The sequence below is a fragment of the Peromyscus leucopus genome, chromosome 14 (assembly GCF_004664715.2).
Source record: "Peromyscus leucopus breed LL Stock chromosome 14, UCI_PerLeu_2.1, whole genome shotgun sequence".
Lineage (NCBI taxonomy): Eukaryota > Metazoa > Chordata > Mammalia > Rodentia > Cricetidae > Peromyscus > Peromyscus leucopus.
The window spans coordinates 23,404,268-23,420,360 of NC_051075.1; the positions used below are offsets into that span (position 1 = coordinate 23,404,268).

At 47.2% G+C, this 16,093-nt stretch overlaps 1 pseudogene; it reads right to left on the reverse strand.

Moving 5' to 3' along the window:
- Positions 1–330: 330 nt before the first annotated feature.
- On the reverse strand, positions 331–441 carry LOC114693419 (annotated as a pseudogene).
- Positions 442–16,093: the final 15,652 nt, after the last annotated feature.

Consider the following 16,093-nt stretch of genomic DNA (forward strand, 5'->3'; position numbering starts at 1 on the left):
CATAAGGCTAATAAAGTTCCAGTGAGCTGGCAGGAAAGTTGACAGCTGATAACATCTCCAGGATGTTAAGACATAGGAAACCTCTGATAAGAAGATCAACACACTTGCTGTCTACAACTTAGAGACATGGAGGACCAGATCGGCATGCAGAACCTTCCACCACAGAAGTTCCCTTTTCTGCCCTCCCAAGCCCCTGCACTCTGGAGACGCCTGCTGCCCTTCCCCCTTCTGAGGACAGGAGGTTGATCTCCTCTTATTTTTAGTCCATGTCACCTCTATCAATGAAGTGGCAAAAGGCAACAATGAAGCCATATAACAGCAAGAGCCAGCCCCACGTGCAAGAGAGGACTTTACATCCCCACCTCGTGGTTTCGGCACTAGACACATTCAGTGACCCGTCTCCAGTAACAAACTATAGACATGATCCCTGAAAGTACACTGTAGCCCTGTGCTCCTAGAATCCCAGTGTGCTTTGATACATTCTACGGTACCACTCTTTTAACTTTCCAGATAAGTTATTTGTTAGTCTGTATTTTGTGGGTGCTGGGAGGATGATGGCGTTCTATGCCCACACGGTTCGGAATCATCTGTCTTGGTGTCTGCACTCAAAATGAAGCTCAATACTACTTGTAAAACAGTCTTCCCAGGCAAGGCACAGCCTGGAAAATGGTTTTTCATAAAATGGTAGAACTCTGAGTGAGACACGGCCTGATCTCCGCTCTTGGGAAACAGGCATTTCAAGCTGTTCTTTGGCTAATTGTTATCGCCTATTCTGTCTTTACCGTGTTTGAACTGCTTCTGTTTTGTATACCCCAGTGTTTCAGGACTCTAAGAAAAATGAAAATTGTGGTGGCCTAGCAATGGGACATGAGTCAGCAAGTCACCATACATAAGAAGCAGTCTTTAGAAACAAACAAGGAGCAACCCTTAAAACTGCCCGTAACCCAGTTGTGGTGGCACATGCCTGTGATACTAGCACTTGGGAGACTGAGGCAGCTTAATTCTGAGTTCAAGACTAGCCTAGGCTACACAGCAAGACCCTGAGTCCAAAACAAAAAAAAAATACCCATAAAATACAACCACATGGTTTTGACATACAGCTGATTGTTACATGTACATAAATATGTAATAACGACAACAAATGTGAAAAATAAATATGTAAAATATAAGTTTACAGGTTGATTACACAGATCAAAAGTTGATTGAGGAGGGGAAAGGCTGCAAAATCAATATTCTTCGTGCAAAAGCACTCCATGGAATTTCGTACTTATTTCCTGCACACAAATTCTAAAGGGCCAGGATAGAGTTGCAATGCAAAGCACATTCACACTCTTCAACCACCGAAGTCTTTTTTTTTTTTTTTTTTTTTAAGTGTAAATAAAAAACGATAGTTTCTGGGAATTATCCTCTTGTGCCCTTGATGAATCTGCCTGCCTCCATCTTAGGCTTGAAAGGCTTCTCTCAGTAAAGGCAAACTAGGTTCATTCCTCTTTATGGTTAAATCTGTTTCTCAAGGACCTGTTGTTAAGACCACCCTGTTATGTTCGGCTTCTATAACCCTGCCTATTTGCCTGCCAATCCATTTGGAAACCCCTACCCCTACCCCTGAGCTATAACAACTCTTGTCTTGCCCATGTCCAACGTTGACCTCTTGAACCCCGCCTTAGGGGGAGGCAGCCCATGTACACGAATTTAAAAGCTTGCTTTAATTAATTTGGCCATGATGATTTGGGTTGGTGGTGTTTCTCCTCGACTCTCTGGGATTAATACCCTTAGTCATTAGACTTCTGTAGGAGTCTGTTGATTTCACAGAGTAATAGAAAGGATCCTTCTTAGCCTTTGTATGTTTAGGCAAGTTATAGAATCATAACATTTGAAGGCTGGAAGTTTAAAGTCCAAAGTTTAGTATTTGGTTTTTTGTTTTGTTTTGTTTTTATTTTTTCAAATTCTACAAAGGCGGACACGGGGGGGGGGGGAAGGGAATCTGTTGGTTATTCTAATTAAGCATTGTAAAGCAGCATTCTAGACAGGCAGGTATTTCTAATAAACCCTATAGCCATTGGTCAATAAAGAGTCTTCAGACAGGTCATGTGGGGTTCCTTGTAATTCATGGTCCTTCATCAATTTCAGCTACTTAGAACCAGTTATGAGGAAACACCACCTTTAGTTTTAACATTTCCTAGGTAACTTCTACCTTAAGGGAAAAACAAATCCTCCCATCCTTCACTCACTTAGCAATAGTCAGTAAAAAGCAGGTGCAGGGAGCTAGACACAGAGACAGAAGGCAGCAGCAGACCCTAGACATGGAGACTGTGCCTAGCAATGTGATCTTGTCTGATTTATGTTGTTTGATCTGAAAATTCCAGCTAAGCAAATCATTAACCAAGTAGTCAAATGTTTACATGTAAAGAGAATATTATTTAGCCAAAAAGTAGAAACAACCTAATGTCCAACAATAGCAGAATTATTGAAAACATAACTAAAAGTTGAAGCAAAAGGCTTGTCAATGTGGGTGCTATTAAGTACCTTACAAAGTGCTCTCCATTATGTCAAATTACTTGATTAAATGCCCGGAAAGAAGTATTCCAGAAATAGTAGCATTAGGTTGTGTGTTAGTGTGGGGTTTAATGATTCTTTTCTCCTTGTTCTGGGTATTTTTCACTTTATTCTTTTATAAGAGTATGTTTTAATCTTATCCTCTAGGAAGCATTTGGAAAAATCCCCCTTCCCAAAACCTTAAAACAAACCAGAATACATAATGAGCAAAACTGAAAGGCACCCTACAAATGGCTTAGTCCCGTGTACACGGTCGGGATCCTGTCACCTAGAACTCTGCCTAAAGCCGAATTTCCGCCACCTTCATTTCGTTTTCTGTTCCTCCTGGCTTCCTACAAACTTCGTTCTCATGATTTCCCTAAGATGACCCAACAAGACCAATGAAGGTGCTCCTGAAGCAGTCAGACTGGCATTTCTCCCATCCGGGTAACCTAGACCAGGAAAAGAATGGCCCGTCTCATTTCCACGGTCACGGTGTCTAAGGAATCATCATTGGCAGCCAGCGCTTTACTGCAGCCCTAAGGCAATTCAGCGTGCACAGTGTGAGACTTAGGTCCGCATAGGCTGTCTTGGTGAGGTTACTGCCCAGGGATCACCTGCGCCCTGGAGCTGAAAGTTAGCCTCACCCACCACACCCAAAGACGCACCTAGTCCCCTGCAAGCACGAACTCTTTCAGAAAGGAAACAAGTAAGTAAGATCAGGGTGATTTAACGCCCATTAATTGGAGTCCCCACTCTCTTTTGGAGGAGTGGGACCCGCTGGGGCCAGGGGTGGGGAAGTGTTGAGACAAGGACTCCAGTAGCCGCCTATGCTGGCCTTGAACTGGCTCTGTAGGTAGGAATGACCCTGAACTTCCCATCCTCCTGACTCAGGCACACACCAATACACTCGGCTCCCTCCTTCCTCTGTCTCTTGACTTTCCAGTGAAACATGAGACTGGGACCTGTGGCCAAAATAAGTTATGTGAATGCCAAGAGCTCGATCCTGTGTATAAAAAGTTCTCTTTGCCGTCAACTGATAAAACATTCAACAGCGGTCGGTCTTGAGCTCCTCACTCTCAGTGGGTGAAGGGAGCCTGTCCTCACTCACATCACTCACTGGGTTGCTTAGAAGAGATTTTAAAAGCAACAAAACCCTGCAGTAACGCTGAAGTGTCTTCGCTTAGATAAGAGGCTATGAAAGGAAGAAGCCAGGAGCCAGCTCCGGGGTTACTGCGGGCTCCCTGAATTCGGGCCAAGGGGAGGCTCACCGGGAGGGCAATGTACAGAAACCCTGACTGCTCCAGCCTAGCTGTCACCTGGGACCAAAGATCAGCCCCCTCTGTAAAGCCACCCAGAGGGCCAGCAGGGCGGACCGTGGGGCTGCAGCCAGGCCGGGGTGAAGTCCCTCAGGGGTGCGCCTTGGGCCGGTGGCCAGGCGCAAGGCAGGACTCTCAGTCCCGGGTCCCGCCCGACCCAGCCTGGCCCTGCCTGCCACCCGACGCTCACGTATCGAGAGCATGAGTCAGCGCCATCCTCACGGTGCAGCCCGCCCGCCTCCGGAGCCCCGGGGAGCCCCGCTTAGCCGGCCAGCGGCTTTCACAAGCCCAGAGGCATCCCCCAGCCCCAAGATGCCACGGGGGGGGGGGGGAGTCGCCTTCACAGAAAGAGGGGCAGGAGGGTGAGGGCTGAGGACCAGGGGTGGTCCTTCCTCGGCACGATCTCGACCTTCTCCTGGTCCCCGGTGTTTTCTTTGTAGAGCACGCAGGCTCGGCCGGCTGGCTCAGGGACAGGGAGATGGGGACAGAGAGAGAAGGGTGCTGCAGGGGTCACGACCCGGGCAGACTGGGAGTTGAGCGGAGTAACCTTTGAAAGGGAGCGGGAAGCCCTTATCAACCGCATCTGTGTTGGTGTGGGGACTGGCTTGTGTTTCCTGAAACCTGCACCTGCTTAGTTCCAACCACCGACTTTATAAAAGGAAATTGCCTACGTGCCTGACGGCTGAAGGACGGAATTAAAAGTACTCTTTGCTGAATGTGTGAACGCAGCAAGACCTCCTCCTAAGTTCTGGACCTACAGGCTTGCAAGCCTGGGCCTCCCGAGGGCACAAAGGAATTCCAAACCTCCTTAACTCTTCCCCCAAGTTATGACACATTATAAAGCTTTTTTCTTCATGTATTTGTAAGGCGCTGACGTTTCTTTTTCCCATTTTTTCTCTTTCTTTCTTTCTCTCTTTTTCTTTCTTTCTTTCCTTTTTTCTTTCCTTTTCTCTCTCTCTTTTTTTCTTTCTTCCTTTCTTTCTTTTCTTGTTTAGTTTATTTGGTTTTTGAGACAGGGCCTCTCTACATAGCCCTGGCTGTCCTGGAACTCACTGCATAGACCAGGCTGCCCTTGAATTCACAGAGATCTACCTGCCTTGCCTCCCTAGTGCTGAGATTAAAAGTGCACACCACCATACTTTGCCTAATGTCACTTTTTTTTCCCTTTTCTCTATCTACTTATTTGTATATATGCCTGTGTGAGTGTGCGGGTGTTCACACCACACGGCTCTCTTGAGGAGGTCAGAGGACTACTTGTGGACCCTGATCTCCCTTCACTCTGGATCCCCGGGACTGAACTCAGACCATGCGTCTTGGCAGGAACTGCCTCTACCAGGTGAACCATTTCAGCAACCTCAGAATGTTACTTTTTCAAAACTTGTGGGAGGGGTTGAGTTATCAGAGACAGAAGGATGCTTTTGAAGGAAAAGAAATAGATGTGGGAGGGGAGAAGGAAGGGGGGAGCACAGAATAAAAAGCACAGCGATTAGCAGAGCAATATGGACCCCAGAATGAAAGTCACCGTCTGGACTCAGATAATGGAAAAATAAGTGTTACCCCACGGTCCTTGCTTCAGGGTTCACGGCTGAGTGAAGCTGCAAAGCAAGTGAGTTAAACACAGGGGGGCTTCACAGGAGGGTCCAGCACCCAGGCAGTGGCTGGAATGTCCAGATTCTGTGACAGTTCTGCAGCTTGCAGGCTATGTGACTTGAGCCAACCGACGGCCACCATTTCTCTTCCTTTCCCTCCTTTGAAAAACGAGGAGAGTGAAATCAGGGCTCATGTTTCAGGACTTCTCCGGGAAGCACCAGATCAATGTCTGATGTTCAGTAGGCACTCAGTAAATGTTCTTACAAGCGTGGATACAGGCAATGAAAGCAAGAATCCTCAGACACAGCAGAACTCCAGAAGGCTCCAGCCCACAGATGTGCATATCGCTTTCCTGGGCTGCACAGGGTGGGAGTCCTGAGGACAAGTACTGTTCACAATAGCAAAATAATAGACATTCAAATGCATTTGTCTATCAGTTTTATATGGGGAATTTGCACAGCAACATACCATTACAGCTTTCACAAGAAGTAATCTGTATATATGTGCATCCAAGTGGCTATGTCTCAAAAATACATTGAATAAAACAGCAAGATGCAAAAAGACACTTGTGACGTGATACTATGTAAAGAAAGAAGCTAAGCTATCCACAGTAAGAGTTCATGTATATTGAGTATGTAAATATTTTTAATACTGAAAGAATACACGTGTAATTTTTAGCTATTTCTGAGTAGAGATGGAAGGATTGCCTGTGTCATGATGTCTTAGCAGTTTAGCTTTCTCCATGCTACAATGGTTACTCCAAAGAATGTACTTGACTAGGAGGTAGCTTATTTTGTTTTAAGGCACAAATCAACCCTAGAAGCACGTGCATCAACATTGGCTAACTGCGGACTGCAGGAATATGGGTGATGGTTATTTTTTCATTTGGACTTTTCTGCATATTCAAGTTAAAAATAATTCTGCTTCCAAGGGTAAGCGCTATGACAAACACATAGAGGGGAAGGCCTGGAGCACACATCTTGGGTGAAGCCAGACTTTCACATCTATGGCCTTTAGTCACAGCAGAAGTCAGAGAATGTTCCCCCATCCCCTCTAACTCCACCTTGTAGACTGGCCAGGGGTTCTGCTGTTTGCGGTTGTTTCTGACTGATTCCTATACTTCGGAGCATCTTTCAGTCCTTGGTATCTCTAAAATATGCCGGTACCTGCTGGAAAAATCCCAAATGACAGCAGAACCTCAGAGATAGGACACAGCCCTCGCTCTGCAGGCAGGCACACGCAGAACTGAGAACCAGGTGGGCTACCGAATAGTGGTCGCTGACAAATGGTGATGAGGAAACTGAAGAGTGGGTACGCCCGTGGTTCTCAGCAGAGGCTGCGCACGCTTCTCTGGGTGTTGTCTCCTCTGAGAGCCAATGGGGTGAACGAGGTTCCAGTTCTGGAGTTACTCACAGCTAGACTCAGGATGCCACTGACTAAGATGTGGGGCATGTTATGTAACGAGTTTCTGTTCCCTTCTCTGGGGTGGTAATAGAAGTCATATGGCGGGGACAGAAGGGGATGATGAAGCAAAGCATCCAAAAGCAGCCACAGGAAGTCCTCAGCAAACGGTGACTGAGGGTAGATCTTATCCTGGGGTCCTTCTTTGCTCTGCTGAAGGGTTAAACCGCTGTGTGGGAAAGGAGGAAAGCGGGCCCCAGTCACACGAGAGACAGACACTCTTCAAGAGTTTTAGGTCTAGAAACGGTTCTTTAAAGAATGTCACCGCCACCCCCTTAAAGATCCAGTTGTGGGGTTATCTTTTTCTTAATTTTTTTTAAGTGTACAAAATAATGGGTTTCACATTTTCATACACATGTATCTTTGAGCTTTGCTCATATTTGCCCCATGCTGGTTCCCTTTCGCCCTACAAACAACAGTCCCCTTTCTGCTTTCATATCATGCGGGGTGTGTGTGTGTGTGTGTGTGTGTGTGTGTGTGTGTGCGTGCATGTGCGTGTGTGAGTGCACGTTTCTGTGTGTGCATGTGTGTCTGTTTAAATCTACATTCAGACTATGAAACAAGACAAGCAACGTTTCGTCTTCCCCCACGGCCCTCTCTTGCCCTCCCCTTCCCTTTAGACCTCTCCCTCCCCCTGAGACAACCCCTTCTCACTAGCACATCCTTTGCCATTTGTGTGTTTCTGTTTCTTAATGGCCAAACTGTCCCCTGAAAGTCGCAGTCTCCCCACAGGATGCTCTTGCCTTTACCTCAAAACCTCACTGTGACAGGGGGGTCCTTCAGAAAGAAGCTGGGGCCATGTTTAATTAGGGAAACACCCGGAGGCTTCCTTCTCTCCTAACTTGGGTTTCTGTCTCGGGCACCCGTAAACAAACACATCTAAGGGACTTTTAACTCAGTTGTGCTGAAAAAATCCCCGATGTAAACCCGTCTCCCAGCTGCTCCGAGGGAACGTGGTGCAGGGATCTTGTTCCGCCAGCCAGCTCCAGGGAGGGGTAAGCACGCACCGCACCGCTGGATGGTGGGACGTGCAGAACGTCAGGGGAACAGAGTGAGGCAGAGCGAAGCACGTGCTGTGACTAATCAAGGCCAGGCTGGGGTGTGGCGGCCATGAAAGAAATCACTACCCTACGGGCCCCCAGTACCTGACCGAGACTGAGAAAACAGCCCGACTCCCAGGGCGTGTTTATCCAGCCACGGGGGAACATGGCTGCGATTATCTTATTCACACTTTCCAAACTGCTCTGCTTCCAGCCTGTTTGTTCAGGACAGGGTACTGCTGCAGCATCTAAGCCTTCCCAGGGGAAGCCCCGTGTCCAGGAAGTTAACAGCTCATCCTAACAGACAGAGCCGCTCATTCCGAAGCAGACAGAGCACGCCTCCCTCTACTGTGACCTGGGGAAAAAATGCCCAAACCCCTTCCCCCGGCACAGCGGCTAGCTCTCCTTCCTGTATTTCCGACGTGCTTTGGCAGGGTGTGTAGGGAGATTCCCAGCACACAGTACTGTGATTGGCAGGAACCTTTGCAGTACTGGCTGTTCCCTAAATGTAATCTGTTGCACTTTCCAAAGTAGAATAAACATTATTGGTTGGGAGGGGGCTGTGACTTTCCTTTGCTCTTTGCTAGTATAGAAGCAACATGTGTGGGTTGCCGAAAGAAACCCAGATGAAACAGACACACGAAGAAAGAAATATCCTCACTTTGTACAGGCTTGAGTAGTATCTGCTCCAAAATCCGTGTCCACCCAGAACCTACCACGAAAGGAAAATAAGTGGAGGAACAGCCATTACAGAGGTAACCAACTAAAGATGAGGTCATACTGGAATAGGATGAGCCCAAGGTGTGATGTGATTGACAGCCTTGTAAGAAAGGGGAAATCTGAATACAGACATGTAAGCCGAATACCACACAATTTCGGAGACGAAGACTGGATGGCTAAAGCCACAACCCAAGCAGCACCAAGATCTGTGCAAACCACCAAGCTGGACAGGGCCAGGAAGAACCTGCCCCTCCAGTATTCCAGAAGCACGTGGCTCTCCCGGTACTGAGATTGCAAACCTCTCCAGGACGTGTGAGGCAACCAATCTCCCTTTCTTTTTCTGAGGCGGGGTTCCGTGACAGAAGTACAGCGTGTCCCTGCCGTAGCAGCTCCGAGACCACACATTTCTGTTGTTTGGAAGAAGAACACACCCCAGTCCCAGGAAACCAACAGAGCCTCGACACCCGACACGCGGTGAAGGGCTGTTAGCACGTTCCTGCTGTCTGTCCTCCCGCTCTTTCTACAGCCACACACAGGACGGAGTGGATGTCTAGTCCGCTTCCCTGGGGAGATTCCAGCCACAGTTCCCTTGGTTGACCTGAGGCGTCCACTCGTTTTCCTAACGACTAGACAGCTGGGGGAATGTTGAAATGTCCCCAGTTCCTGCCATTGCTTCTACAAACTCAGAGCCCAAGTGTCTGAAAGAACTCATCACTTCCAGGTACATGCAAAAGTCATTCTGGGAGGTGGTCTGCCAGGCGGTCTGAGGGGCAGGTACAGCCAGCAGGGGGCTGTGTGCCAACCCCACCTCTCAGGCTCTGTGTTCCAGGCAGCGGAACCTTAGCTAGTAATATTCCAACCAGGAACTCTCCTTCCCCAAGGGTCTCCCAGCTCCAAAGAGCACACTGTCTCCAGATCCTTTATCCAGTCAGATCACTGGCACCTCAGCTGTGTTGGCATGCACGAGCCAAGGGCCCAGTCACCCATGTTAGAAATCTTGGCAAGGGTTTGGGCGCTCCTCCTTCTTCTGTTTTTTGTTTTGTTTTGTTTTGTTTTTGTCCTTCCACCAAACCAACTAATGCAAAGTTTTTTGTTTGTTTGTTTGTTTATTTGTTTTTTAACTTTTTTTTTTTTTTTTTTTTTTGAGATAGGGTTTCCTGAGTAACCCTGGCTGTCCTGGAACTCGCTCTGTTGACCAGGCCGGCCTCGAACTCACAGAGATTCCACCTGCCTCTGCCTCCCGAGTGCTGGGATTAAAGGCGTGCACCACCACCCAGCAATGCCAAGTTCTTAAAACTCTCCCTTGTAACATTTCCACAAATCTATCTTCAGTCCTGTTTTAGGGCTGAGGTCAAGGTCAAGGTCAGCAGTGATATATCACTTGAGTATCTGAGGTGCTGTGCAATAAGGATAGCAGCTTACCTCTGTGGTCTAACTTCCAAAATCACAATCCCAGTTTAATCATAAGGAAAACACCAGGCAAGTCCAAGTTGAGGGATGGTCTGCAAACCACCTATCCTGTATTCCTTAAAACTGCCCAAAACAAGGTCTGTTTTTGACACAGTTGTAGCCAAAGGAAGCCTAAAGCAGGCATGATGGTTTAACAAAGTGCTGAATCCTTAAAGGACCCCAGGACAGAAAAAGAACATTTGGTAAACAGCAAGGACACCTGAATACAGTTGAGACTTTAGTAATTACATATCAATACTAGTGTATGAGTTATGAAAAATGTACCACACTAATGTAAGATTTAATCATAGGACCTGCCTGCAGGAGACAGGCAAATTTCCATGCCATCTGGTCAATTTTTATATAAATTAAAAAAAAAACTAACTTAAAAATTAAGCTAACTCTTAGAAACTATATGATTGTAAATGAGTCTGAGAATGGGGTAATTAGGTATTGCCATGTCTGTAGGACGACCTGTTCCCCTCCAAACAATGAAATTACCATTAACTCCACCCACTCCAGGTTCCTAAACACCAGAATTCAAAGAACTAGCCACTCTTTTGATAACCGAGGACAAATTCCATTTCTTCTTTCCCCTGTGTCCTAGAGATATAAAAATAAACCCATAATGCATAGAGCAATCATTACATTAATCTTGTGTGTGAGTGCAGGGGATGAACCCAGGGCCTCCCACATCCTAAGCTACCCTTCCACCGTTGAACTATTTCCCAGCCCTAAACTTTAACATCGCCCTGTCACAATAATGTGGTCCTGAGTTGCGTGGATATTTGAAAGACTTATTAATTATGCATGTGCGTATGTACACGTGATTCGGGTGGTCAGAGGTATCAGACCCCCTGAAGCTGGGCTTACAAGCAGTTGTGAGCGGCCTGACAGGAGTGTTGGGAATTGAACACAGGTCCCCTGCAATAGCAGTATACCATCTTAACCACTGAACCAGCTCTCCAATCCCCACGTTTTCTTTCCCACTACATACTCAGCCAAAGCCCCATCTGGTCGACAGTGCTAATGACCAAACTGCTGTGTATCAAAGCTCCATGACCAGGCATTTCAAACCTGCTGAGTCTCAGCTCGAGGCTTTCCCATTCGTGAGGCCTGGAGCGAGGCCGGAGAATTCGCATCTCTAACTAGCTCCCGGTTTCTCCTGCTGGTGGTGGTCCAAGGGGCACAATTTGAAAGTCACTGGTGTCGCATTCCCTTCCACACTTACGTTTCCTCCTTCTGTGCGTGTCTCTTTACCTTCAGAGTACCGTCTGAAATGCAGTCAGGGTTTACTGGGGTCCCAGTCCCATAGCACCAGATGCGTAGGTGTCAGCAACGAGCAGAAGCCAGGAGGCTCCTGTCCTCACGGTGCTTCCATTTTAGTTGTGAGAAAATAATAAACAAGTATTGACTCACAGGCTGCACCACGTACTCTGAAAGGAGGAAAGGACAAATACATGTAGCTAAGGGCAGGTGTGTGGAAACTGTTTAGGTGCCTGACACCACGTACTCACTCCATTCTCCGTTTTTATATTACCGTTGAATTTCTTTTTTTTTTTTTTTTTTAAGATTTATTTATTTATTATGTATATGGAAGAGGGTGCCAGATCTCATTACAGATGGTTGTGAGCCACCATGTGGGTGCTGGGAATTGAACTCAGGACCTCTGGAAGAGCAGTCGGTGCTCTTAACCTCTGAGCCATCTCTCCAGCCCTACCGTTGAATTTCTTAGCAATGTTGGCTGGTGAAATCGAGCCTACTTGAATTACTTCATACAGGAATGCTTTGATAAAATACCTGACACTCAATAGTTCATAAACAACAGAACCCCCTGCCTACCAGTTCTGTGTTGTGGGATATTTTGATGGCACCGTGACACTCCAAGACTGTTAAATAAGTAACAATTAAAGTTTACCTTGAATTGGGGGGGAAGGGAAGGCAGGGAGCCAGGGACTAGCTAACAGGATTAGCCATAGAGAAGTCAACAATTTGGATACAGAAGACACATAAGAAGGAACAGGCAGGGACTAGAGTTTGAGCTTCCTTTTAGTTCTGGGAGGATGGAAGAAATGTGTCTCTTGTGGTATCTCTGGCCAAAAGGCAAGGTCAGCTAGGTGCTACTCAACCTCTCTGAGCTAGCAGGTTTTCACCCCAACCTTATGACTCCCAAGTCTTACTGATAAATAGAATGACAGAGACTTAATTTAAAACTACATATTTCAGGCTCTGCTCTCTGGAAGTCCTACCAGGCCGAGGCCTGAGTGGCCAGCTGGGCACTGACTGTGGGGCCCTGGGGCCATAGATGATAATTAAAATATCAGTAATATCAGTAGATTCACGGGCAGCCGCTAAGTCAACAGAAAAATAGGAGTTCTGATGGCTAAGACATCCGTTGTCAACTCACTAATGTGTCATGAGGGATTCTTAGGTGGCATGTTCTTGCTATATGTACCCTCACAGTTGAGCCTCTTTCATAAGGCTGGAACCCTCACAACCTTCAAATCCCCTCAATCCCGTCACACTGCATTTTGGCGGAGACTGAATGCAGACCATGCTACAACCATTGACTCCAAAGGTAGACCCTGTCTCATGACAGCCAATTAGACAGCAGTCTTCCTCCCCTCTGCAGCATGGTAGATGGCGAGTGCTTTTTAAATAGCCAGGTGTAGGGAGGTGGAGGCAAAGGATCACAGGTTCAATGCCAGCTTGGGCTGCATAGTGAGACCTTCTCTCAAAAAACAAAACAAAACCAAAAGCTCTGGCGTGTTGTTTTGTCTGTGGCACAGAGGCTGCCCCTGATCCTACCACTGCCTCAGCTGCTGACTGCACCTCCTCAGCCACCGCTGCCACCTAGCTGCTGAGGCTGCAGCCTGGGGGAGCCTCCATATCCCCCCACAGCTCCCTCTGCAGCCGCCGCCTCAGCTGCCGTTGTTGTTGTTTGGTAAAATATCATCCTAATTTTACCAATAAAGACTCAGGAGCCAGATGCTGGGGGTGAAAACCTGTTAGCTCAGAGAGGCAGAGAAAACAGTCAGTTGACCTTTCTCCTCCACTGTCCCAGAAAGAGACTTTGTTCCTACATCTGAAATAAAAATTCCTCCAACCGGATGTCCCTCCTCTCTACTTCCTCTCTCTCTCTCTCTCTCTCTCTCTACTTCCTCCCTCCCTCTCTCTCTCTCTGTCTCTCTCTCCTCCTGACTTCCCCTCACTCTCTATGGTTACTTCCAGTCAACTGGTTGGTTATTCCACCTCTTGACTTATGGTTGATTTTATTTAAATAACAGAATCTTGGGGTTCACAGTGTGATCAATATTCCACAACACTGTTATCCTTTACTGAAGATTTCCCCAGCTGGTAGCAACATCTCCTGCCTGTTCCATTCCTCCAGTGAATGGTTCCTGCTGACAGGCGCTACCTCACCAAAGACAGCCCTTAGGACACAACTGATACGTGGACCCAAAAGGCCAGCTTACCTCCAAAGGGTACAATTCTGCTTGGGGGGCTTATGCTCCCCTAGAGTTTCAACACTAAATGTCCCCCACCAGGTCATGTATTAAGGGCTTAGAAAACTTAGGCCTTTAGTAGGAGGTCCTTAGGTCACTGGGGAGGGGTCCTCAAGGGAGACTGTGGAACATAACCCTTTCCTCCTCCTGTTTCTTTATGGCTCATAATGTAAACAACAGTGTCCATCCTAGGCACCCGCCATGCCATGCTGCTTTACTACAGGCCCAAACAACAAGGAAATTTTCCTTTCTTTTAAACATTTTTGAAAAGCTTTTTTCTTTGTTTGAAATAGGGGCTCACCAGGTTGCCTGGGCTTGCCTTAAATCTGTGAGCTCAGGAGGGATAGCTCAGTGGTTACAAGCAGTTATTGCTTTTAAAACATCCCAGTTTGGTTCCCAGAGCCCACATCAGAAGGCTCACAATCACCTGTAACTCCAGCTCCAGGAGATCTGATGCCCTCTTCTGGCCTCTTTGGGTGGTGCACTAGCATGTGCACACACATGATTTAAAATAATTATTTAAAAAAAAAAACCTGTGGACTCAAGTGATCCTCTCGTCTCAGTCTCTGGAGTAGCTGGGCTATATTCCACCATGCCCAGCTAATCCTTTCTTATGTGTTAAACATGAATTATCCCAGGTCTTTTCCTGACTAGGGGCTGTGAGAGAATGAAGAAAACAGACACACACACACACACACACACACACACACACACACAGAAAAGCTGGGATCAGGTGGGCTGTGCTGCTCTGATGGAGTCTGTGTATCTACTGTGCAACAACCTGGAACCTCAAGCAGATTTGTTCTGTACAGCGTAGGGAGGAGAGTTAGCCAGTCTCTTAGGAGTTCTTAGAGCCCAACTGACTGTCTCCGGTGAAATCATCCCAGAGGAGGAGGAGGCTGTGCTTGCTAGTTTTCGTCATTCTGCCAACATTCACACTCAGACCAGAAGAAGGTGTAGCCATCCCTCGGAGCCTCACCCATTTTGGCTTTGCCTAATGTCATGGGTCTAAGGTTTTGGGGTCCTTCACTCAGGATGTCATCCACCCTTTCCACATTCACTCAAGGCTTCCTCCACTCCCCACAACTAGAGTGACAGGATGCTAACTCACACACTCCTTTGAATTAGAACAATGCTGAAGTTGACTGGAGATTTTTTTTTTTAACTCTTCAGGGTCTTGGTTCATTCAGGCTGACACAATGAAATATAATGATCTAGGTGGTTTATAAATGACCGAAATTTCTGACAGTTCTCAAGGCTGGGAAGTTTAAGATCATGGTGTCAGCATGTTCTGAGGAGGGCACACTTCCTGGTTTATCTCTCATGCAGTGAGATATCTCTAAAGTGTCATTTATAGTGTGAGAAGATTCCAGCTGTGCAGAGGCAGAAGGGAAGGAGAGAAAATGAGCAAGCATGAGGAAGACTCCCCGGAGGGCAAGGAGGACTCCCTAGAGGGTGAGGAGGACCCCTCAGAGGGTGAGGAGGACACCCAAGAGGGTGAGGAGGACTCCCCAGAGGGCAAGGAGGATGCCTCAGAGGGTGAAGAGGATGCCTTGAAGGCTGAGGAGGACTCCCTGGCGTGTGAGGAGGACTCCCCGGAGGCCAAGGAGGATGCTTTGGAAGGTGAGGACTTTTGGAAACAGAAGCAGCAGAGGTCTGTGTAAGCAAGGTAGGAGGGAGAGACAAGATTGAGGAGGTAAACTGAGGCATCGCGGAGGGTCGGCTTATGCAAGAAAGGAGAAGTCTCTCAGCAAACCCGTACTGAGAGAAGACTGACTCAACGCAGAAAGAAGGATAAATCTCTGCATTTAGATAGCTAGGGTCAAATATTCTGTTTAAAGTACATTAAGTTTTATGATTCCTCATTTAGCAAACATTTCTCTTAAGCAGTATAAGACCGAGGGGCTTTAATTACACCATCATTAGGGCTATATTAGGAAGCAAAGCTACTGATTGCTGTCAGACTTTCACAAAACTAGTAACACTACAGTAAGCGACCTTGCACACCCATCTTTGCACAGTTACTTGAGTGTGCCTTTAATTTGATAGATAGAATTGTTGGATCCAAGGGGCAGGATGGAGGGCAGATTTGGACCACCCTCCTAGCCAACTATTGCCACCCACCTCTGCCTGAACTGTGAGCTCCTCAGTCCAGCCATGCTCACCCACGATGGGGCATGCTCACCCACGATGCAGTACTTGTCTCTGGGCATATGCAAGCCAGGATTAAGGACCAGCCAGCTAACGTAGCTGACACCCAAGCAGCTAGCGCTTAGTGACCATGTGATGAGGCCAAGAACAGCTTTCACAGACAAAGTCTGCTTTGAAGTTGGGGAAACGTGGATCAATTGGATAAGCTCTCAGGGTGCATGGAGGACACTAAGAAGCTCTCAGGGTCATTTTCTCTGCAACAATGCCAGAGTCCAAAACCAAGGACGACCTTCCAAAGCTGACAAGTGAGATGAAGGAAGGG